Source organism: Oncorhynchus nerka, unplaced genomic scaffold (assembly GCF_034236695.1).
Source record: "Oncorhynchus nerka isolate Pitt River unplaced genomic scaffold, Oner_Uvic_2.0 unplaced_scaffold_1264, whole genome shotgun sequence".
NCBI lineage: Eukaryota > Metazoa > Chordata > Actinopteri > Salmoniformes > Salmonidae > Oncorhynchus > Oncorhynchus nerka.
In genome coordinates this window covers 105001-115000 of record NW_027040074.1, presented here as the reverse complement: position 1 = coordinate 115000, position 10000 = coordinate 105001, and the positions used below count along the sequence as shown (strand labels likewise).

Below are 10000 nucleotides of genomic sequence, written 5' to 3'. Positions count from 1 at the left end.
ATTCACTGGAGGGGGATTGTAGGGTCCAATGACGATGACATTGAACCTCTGTCCAGCTCTTCCTCCTCATCTCTTCATCATCTGCTACTCAGATAACAGGATGTCTCTGTTCCAAATTATTCCCTATTCCCTATATAGTGCACTACTTTTGACCAGAGCCCTATTCCTTATATAGTGCACTACTTTAGACCAGAGCCTTATTCCCTATATAGTGCACTACCTTTGCCCAGGGCCCTATTCCCTATATAGTGCACTACTTTAGACCAGAGCCCTATTCCCTATATAGTGCACTACCTTTGCCCAGGGCCCTATTCCCTATGTAGTGCACTATATAGGGAATAGGGTGCCATTTGGGACGTATCCCATCCATGTGAAGCCAATCCGTCAACGCTTGGCTCTCTGCAATGGAGGAATGCACCAGATATACATATTCAATTGATATTTACATGACAAATATACCAGACAAACTCAACAGGAGATGGGAAGATAGCAGTAGTTATGCAAACTCTGATTCCTTTCTACAAAGGGATCCGCTTGAATCAACCTTCCAGGCATGTATCCATGCCAATGCAGATGCTCTGTCTCAGAACCCCGGTATCCATGCCAATGCAGATGCTCTGTCTCAGAACCCCGGTATCCATGCCAATGCAGATGCTCTGTCTCAGAACCCCGGTATCCATGCCAATGCAGATGCTCTGTCTCAGAACCCCGGTATCCATGCCAATGCAGATGCTCTGTCTCAGAACCCCGATATCCTGGCCAATGCAGATGCTCTGTCTCAGAACCCCGGTATCCATGCCAATGCAGATGCTCTGTCTCAGAACCCCGATATCCTGGCCAATGCAGATGCTCTGTCTCAGAACCCCGGTATCCATGCCAATGCAGATGCTCTGTCTCAGAACCCCGGTATCCATGCCAATGCAGATGCTCTGTCTCAGATCCCCGGTATCCATGCCAATGCAGATGCTCTGTCTCAGAACCCCGGTATCCATGCCAAAACAGATGCTCTGTCTCAGAACCCCGGTATCCATGCCAATGCAGATGCTCTGTCTCAGAACCCCGGTATCCATGCCAATGCAGATGCTCTGTCTCAGAACCCCGGTATCCATGCCAATGCAGATGCTCTGTCTCAGAACCCCGGTATCCATGCCAATGCAGATACTCTGTCTCAGAACGCCGGTGCTCATGGGAAATCAAATCAAAGTCTTCAGAACGGAGAAGAGACATCGGGCACCGACAGGACGGTTTCAACATCATCTGCCAACGATGAAAGCAAAACATCTCGATAAAATCTGGCATTGGTTTGGCGACATCAACACAAGGTGCCCATCTGCAGGACAATCAACATGTGTTAATCTATCACAACATGAGTTAGACTGTCTCTACATTGACAGTCTGTTCAGTATTTTAATCAACATGTGTTAATCTATCACAACATGAGTTAGACTGTCTCTACATTGACAGTCTGTTCAGTACTGTAATCAACATGTGTTAATCTATCACAACATGAGATAGACTGTCTCTACATTGACAGTCTGTTCAGTACTGCAATCAATATGTTAATCTATCACAACATGAGTTAGACTGTCTCTACATTGACAGTCTGTTCAGTACTGTAATCAACATGTGTGAATCTATCACAACATGAGTTAGACTGTCTCTACATTGACAGTCTGTTCAGTACTGTAATCAACATGTTACCATCCACACAGCACCATCCACACAGCACCATCTACACAGCACCATCTACACAGCACCATCTACACAGCACCATCCACACAGCACCATCCACACGGCACCATCCACACAGCACCATCCACACAGCACCATCCCAACAGCACCATCCACACAGCACCATCCCAACAGCACCATCCACACAGCACCATCCCAACAGCACCATCCACACAGCACCATCCCAACAGCACCATCCACACAGCACCATCCACACAGCACCATCCACACAGCAACATCTACACAGCAACATCTACACAGCACCATCCACACAGCAACATCTACACAGCACCATCCACACAGCAACATCTACACAGCACCATCTACACAGCAACATCTACACAGGACCATCCACACAGCACCATTCACAGAGAAATAAAGGTGTCTGACTGAACATGAAGTCTATCACTGTACTGCCACAGTCTTCTATCAGTACTGTGGGTCATATACATGAGAGCACCACATTCCATAGAGAGCACCATATTCCACAGCACCAGCACCACATTCCATAGAGAGCACCATATTCCACAGCACCAGCACCATATTCACCATAGAGAGCACCATATTCCACAGCACCAGCACCATATTCACCATAGAGAGCACCATATTCCACAGCACCAGCACCATATTCACCATAGAGAGCACCATAGTGAGCACCACATTCCATAGAGAGCACCATATTCCATAGCACCAGCACCACATTCCATAGAGAGCACCATATTCCACAGCACCATCACCATATTCACAATAGAGAGCACCATATTCCACAGCACCAGCACCATATTCAACATAGAGAGCACCATATTCCACAGCGCCAGCACCATATTCACCATAGAGAGCACCATATTCCACAGCACCAGCACCATATTCACCATAGAGAGCACCATATTCCACAGCACCAGCACCACATTCCATAGAGAGCACCATATTCCACAGCACCAGCACCACATTCCATAGAGAGCACCATATTCCACAGCACCAGCACCATATTCACCATAGAGAGCACCATATTCCACAGCACCAGCACCATATTCACCATAGAGAGCACCATATTCCACAGCACCAGCACCATATTCCACAGCACCAGCACCATATTCACCATAGAGAGCACCATATTCCACAGCACCAGCACCACATTCCATAGAGAGCACCATATTCCACAGCACCAGCACCATATTCACCATAGAGAGCACCATATTCCACAGCACCAGCACCATATTCACCATAGAGAGCACCATATTCACCATAGAGATTCACCATAGAGAGCACCATATTCACCATAGAGAGCACCATATTCACCATAGAGAGCACCATATTCCACAGCACCAGCACCATATTCACCATAGAGAGCACCATATTCCACAGCACCAGCACCATATTCACCATAGAGAGCACCATATTCACCATAGAGAGCACCGAGCACCATATTCACCATAGAGAGCACCATATTCCACAGCACCAGCACCATATTCACCATAGAGAGCACCATATTCACCATAGAGAGCACCATATTCACCATAGAGAGCACCATATTCCACAGCACCAGCACCATATTCACCATAGAGAGCACCATATTCACCATAGAGAGCACCATATTCACCATAGAGAGCACCATATTCACCATAGAGAGCACCATATTCACCATAGTGAAAAGCATTGCAATGGGAAACAAAGAGTTGAGGTCGTCCCTCCTCATTTCAGTCCGTTTGGTTTCATTGATGCCCAGTGATATTGTGTCTCAGAGACGGGTCGGGCACAACGACCCCAACATTCCTCACGCCTACGGGAATCAGGTCGGGAAGGAGGTCAGGGATCCATAAATACCCAATGTGCACCTTCCTGTGTTCTGTCACAGGGGTGCTGTTTCTGACGGGGCGGCGCTGAATATCGGCCCACGCTGGGAAAGACACGGGCCCCCCCGACCACTGCCCTGTGAATCAGACCACTCAGAGTGTGTGTGTGTGTGTGTGTGTGTGTGTGTGTTACGGGATTGCCAACAGACTGGAACAGCACCTAGCATCATGTTCTGGGCTTCAAAGTCGGGGTCAGGCTGAGTCCAGTTGGCGAGGGTGGCAGAGAGATGAATCGCCCTGGCAACGCACACATCTCAGTAAAGCACCATGTACCTGCTGCCTCCCTCCCTCCCTGTCTGTCTGACCCAACATTAACCTCCCTGTCTGTCTGTCTGTCTGACCCAGCATTAACCTCCCTGTCTGTCTGTCTGTCTGACCCAGCATTAACCTCCCTGTCTGTCTGTCTGACCCAGCATTAACCTCCCTGTCTGTCTGTCTGTCTGACACAGCATTAACCTGTATGTCTGTCTGTCTGACCCAGCATTAACCTGTCTGTCTGTCTGACCCAGCATTAACCTCCCCGTCTGTCTGTCTGTCTGACCCAGCATTAACCTCCCTGTCTGTCTGTCTGACCCAGCATTAACCTCCCTGTCTGTCTGTCTGACCCAGCATTAACCTCCCTGTCTGTCTGTGTGTCTGACACAGCATTAACCTGTCCTGTCTGTCTGTCTGTCTGTCTGTCTGTCTGTCTGTCTGTCTGTCTGTCTGTTTGTCTGACACAGCATTAACCTCCCTGTCTGTCTGTCTGACCCAGCATTAACCTCCCTGTCTGTCTGTCTGTCTGACCCAGCATTAACCTCCCTGTCTGTCTGTGTGTCTGACACAGCATTAACCTGTCTGTCTGTCTGTCTGTCTGTCTGTCTGTCTGTCTGTCTGTCTGTCTGTCTGTCTGTCTGTCTGTCTGTCTGTCTGTCTGTCTGTCTGTCTGCTGGGACCACTGGGTTCTCTCTGTGGTCTGAGACCTGGGACCACTGGGTTCTCTCTGTGTTCTGAGACCTGGGACCACTGGGTTCTCTCTGTGTTCTGAGACCTGGGACCACTGGGTTCTCTCTGTGGTCTGAGACCTGGGACCACTGGGTTCTCTCTGTTGTCTGATGGTATGAGACCACTGGGTTCTCTCTGTGGTCTGAGACCTGGGACCACTGGGTTCTCTCTGTGTTCTGAGACCTGGGACCACTGGGTTCTCTCTGTGTTCTGAGACATGGGACCACTGGGTGCTCTCTGTGTTCTGAGACCTGGGACCACTGGGTTCTCTCTGTGTTCTGAGACCTGGGACCACTGGGTTCTCTCTGTGTTCTGAGACCTGGGACCACTGGGTTCTCTCTGTGGTCTGAGACCTGGGACCACTGGGTTCTCTCTGTGGTCTGAGACTTGGGACCACTGGGTTCTCTCTGTGTTCTGAGACCTGGGACCACTGGGTTCTCTCTGTGGTCTGAGACCTGGGACCACTGGGTTCTCTCTGTTGTCTGATGGTATGAGACCACTGGGTTCTCTCTGTGGTCTGAGACCTGGGACCACTGGGTTCTCTCTGTGGTCTGAGACCTGGGACCACTGGGTTCTCTCTGTGGTCTGAGACCTGGGACCACTGGGTTCTCTCTGTGGTCTGAGACCTGGGACCACTGGGTTCTCTCTGTGTTCTGAGACCTGGGACCACTGGGTTCTCTCTGTGGTCTGAGACCTGGGACCACTGGGTTCTCTCTGTTGTCTGATGGTATGAGACCACTGGGTTCTCTCTGTGTTCTGAGACCTGGGACCACTGGGTTCTCTCTGTTGTCTGATGGTATGAGACCACTGGGTTCTCTCTGTTGTCTGATGGTATGAGACCACTGGGTTCTCTCTGTGTTCTGAGACCTGGGACCACTGGGTTCTCTCTGTTGTCTGATGGTATGAGACCACTGGGTTCTCTCTGTTGTCTGATGGTATGAGACCACTGGGTTCTCTCTGTGTTCTTCTCACAGGAACCATAACAAGAGATGGAAAACTGAGGGCAAATTGTCAACCTCTCTCTCGTATTGAAGACTAGATCAAATGGGACGCCATGACCCCAAAATGTGATTGATTTGATTGGACGCTCTGGCTAGGAGACCCTTATGCGATTACATCTTTATTCAATTAGCAATGATTTGGGGGTGAAATGTCATTATCGTTCAATGGTAATCACTCATTTTGTCATCACTCATTTTGTCATCAATTCCATGTGGGTGACATCATGTGATTTTCAGAACACAAGCCGATACGATGGAATTCAACCTTTCAACGAGGGGTCAGAGTGCAGACTGACGGAGCAAATACTGCACATACATGAGACTCTTGACATGGGACTGAGTAGGCTAGCATGTACACACACACCATATACACACACACACACACCATATACATACACATACACACACCATATACACACACACACACCATATACATACACACACACACCATATACATACATACACACACACACACACACACACCATATACACAACCCATACACACACACACACAATATACACACCCCATATACATACACACCCCATATACATACACACACCAAAACACACACACACACACACACACACACCACCGCTCCTCACCCCACTCAACAAGCACTCTGACAGGGCACTGTTTATATCTGGAGGTCCTATGCCAGCAGCTACACCACACACACACACACACACACACACACACACACACACACACACACACACACACACACACACACACACACACACACTATTTATTTCATTACATTTCATAAAGATTCCAATAAATGACCCCATGCAGTGAAATAACAGCCATGTCTAAGTCCCGTGGTCTGGGGATGGTAGGATTACTTTACAAATATGGTGAAATTAACTTCGTAATAGAAAGAATTTATGGGTCTGTAGAGTGAGTCTAGTGTTAACTTAATATGTTGATCAACTGACTGTTCAGAGAAAGCAGAAAGTGAAAGAGAGAGAGAAAGAGGGGGGAGAGAGAGAAAGAAGGGGGAAAGAGAGAGAGAGACAGAGACAATGAGAGATGGACAGAGAGAGACAGAGAGCAAGACAGAGAGACAGAGAGAGACAGAGACAGAGAGGGACAGAGACAGAGACAATGAGAGACGGACAGAGAGAGAGAGAGAGAGAGAGAGAGAGAGAGCAAGACAGAGAGACAGAGAGACAGAGACAGAGACAGAGAGGGAGAGAGGGAGAGAGAGACAGAGACAATGAGAGATGGACAGAGAGAGACAGAGAGCAAGAAAGAGAGACAGAGAGAGACAGAGACAGAGAGGGACAGAGACAGAGACAATGAGAGACGGACAGAGAGAGAGGGAAAGACGGACCGAGAGAGAGAGAGAGAGAGAGAGAGAGAGAGAGAGAGAGAGAGAGAGAGAGCAAGACAGAGAGACAGAGAGAGACAGAGACAGAGACAGAGAGAGAGAGAGAGAGAGACAAAGACAGAGACAGAGAGAGAGAGAGAGAGAGAGAGCAAGACAGAGAGAGACAGAGAGAGACAGAGACAGAGACAGAGACAGAGAGAGAGAGAGAGAGAGAGAGAGACAGAAACAGAGACAGAGAGAGAGAGAGAGAGAGAGAGAGACAGACAGAGAGAGACAGAAACAGAGAGGGAGAGAGAGACAAACAACAACACGAAGAATTATCTATCCAAAATGGAGATGTATGGGTAAACCACTTCTCTAATATTTTTGGCTCTATAACAAACAATAAAGAGCAAATACATATACAGGATCAAATACAAATCTTAGAATCAACTATTAAGGACTACCAGAACCCACTGGATTCTCCAATTACCTTGAATGAGCTACAGGACAAAATAAAAACCCTCCAACCCAAAAAGGCCTGTGGTGTTGATGGTATCCTTAATGAAATGATCAAATATACAGTCAACAAATTACAATTGGCTATACTCAAACTCTTTAACATCATCTTTAGCTCTGGCATCTTCCCCAATATTTGGAACCAAGGACTGATCACCCCAATCCACAAAAGTGGAGACAAATTTGACCCCAATAACTACCGTGGAATATGCGTCAACAGCAACCTTGGGAAAATCCTCTGCATTATCATTAACAGCAGAGTCGTACATTTCCTCAATGAAAACAATGTACTGAGAAAATGTCAAATTGGCTTTTTACCAAATTACCGTACAACAGACCATGTATTCACCCTGCACAGCCTAATTGACAACCAAACAAACCAAAACAAAGGCAAAGTCTTCTCATGCTTTGTTGATTTCAAAAAAGCCTTTGACTCAATTTGGCATGAGGGTCTGCTATACAAATTGATGGAAAGTGGTGTTGGGGGTAAAACATACGACATTATAAAATCCATGTACACAAACAACAAGTGTGCGGTTAAAACTGGCAAAAACACACACATTTCTTCCCACAGGGCCATGGGGTGAGACAGGGATGCAGCTTAAGCCCCACCCTCTTCAACATACAGTGGGGAGAACAAGTATTTGATAACCTGCATAATCGGCAGTGTTTCCTACTTACAAAGCATGTAGAGGTCTGTAATTTTTATCATAGGTACACTTCAACTGTGAGAGACGGAATCTAAAACAAAAATCCAAAAAATCATATTGTATGATTTTTAAGTAATTAATTAGCATTTTATTGCATGACATAAATATTTGATCACCTACCAACCAGTAAGAATTCCGGCTCTCACAGACCTGTTCGTTTTTCTTTAAGAAGCCCTCCTGTTCTCCACTCATTACCTGTATTAACTGCACCTGTTTGAACTAGTTACCTGTATAAAAGACACCTGTCCACACACTCAATCAAACAGACTCCAACCTCTCCACAATGACCAGAGAGCTGTGTAAGGACATCTGGGTTAAAAATTGTAGACCTGCACAAGGCTGGGATGGGCTACAGAACAATAGGCAAGCAGCTTGGTGTGAAGGCAACAACTGTTGGCGCAATTATTAGAAAATGGAAGAAGTTCAAGATGACGGTCAATCACCCTCGGTCTGGGGCTCCATGCAAGATCTCACCTTGTGGGGCATCAATGATCATGAGGAAGGTGAGGGATCAGTCCAGAACTACACGGCAGGACCTGGTCAATGACCTGAAGAGAGCTGGGACCACAGTCTCAAAGAAAACCATTAGTAACACAATACGCCGTCATGGATTAAAATCCTGCAGCGCACGCAAGGTCCCCCTGCTCAGGCCAGCGCATGTCCAGGCCCGTCTGAAGTTTGCCAATGACCATCTGGATGAGGAGAGGAGGAATGGGAGAGGGTAATGTGGTCGGATTAGACAAAAATATAGCTTTTTGGTCTAAACTCCACTCGCCGTGTTTGGAGGAAGAAGAAGGATGAGTACAACCCCAAGAACACCATCCCAACCGTGAAGCATGGAGGTGGAAACATCATTCTTTGGGGATGCTTTTCTGCAAAGGGTACAGGACGACTGCACTGTATTGAGGGGAGGATGGATGGGGCCATGTATCGCAAGATCTTGGCCAACAACCTCCTTCCCTCAGTAAGAGCATTGAAGATGGGTGGTGGCTGGGTCTTCCAGCATGACAACGACCCAAAACACACAGCCAGGGCAACTAAGAAGTGGCTCCGGAAGAAGCATCTCAAGGTCCTGGAGTGGCCTAGCCAGTCTCTAGACCTGAACCCAATAGAAAATCTATGGAGGGAGCTGAAAGTCTGTATTGCCCAGCGACAGCCCCGAAACCTGAAGGATCTGGAGAAGGTATATATGGAGGAATGGGCCGAAATCCCTGCTGCAGTGTGTGCAAACCTGGTCAAGAACTACAGGAAACGTATGATCTCTGTAATTGCAAACAAAGGTTTCTGTACCAAATATTAAGTTATGCTTTTCTGATGTATCAAATACTTATGTCATGCAATAAAATGCAAATTAATGACTTAAAAATCATACAATGTGATTTTCTGGATTTTTGTTTTAGATTCCGTCTCTCACAGTTGAAGTGTACATATGATAAAAATTACAGACCTATACATGCTTTGTAAGTAGGAAAACCTGATGAATCGGCAGTGTATCAAATACTTGTTCTCCCCACTGTATATATCAACGAATTGGCGCGGGCACTAGAAAAGTCTGCAGCACCCGGCCTCACCCTACTAGAATCTGAAGTCAAATGTCTACTGTTTGCTGATGATCTGGTGCTTCTGTCACCAACCAAGGAGGGCCTACAGCAGCACCTAGATCTTCTGCACAGATTCTGTCAGACCTGGACCCTGACAGTAAATCCCAGTAAGACCAAAATAATGGTGTTCCAAAACAGGTCCAGTCACCAGGACCACAAATACAAATTTCATCTAGACACCGTTGCCCTGGAACACACAAAAAACTATACATACCTTGGCCTAAACATCAGCGCCACAGGTAACTTCCACAAAGCTGTGAACGATCTGAGAGACAAGGCAAGAAGGGCATT

General features: G+C 47.1%; 1 protein-coding gene across 1 annotated transcript in view; it reads right to left on the bottom strand.

The window, feature by feature from the left end:
• Positions 1 to 10000, bottom strand: part of LOC135569002 (leucine-rich repeat-containing G-protein coupled receptor 5A-like) — a 125694-nt gene that overhangs the window by 16819 nt on the left and 98875 nt on the right. The window lies entirely within an intron of this gene.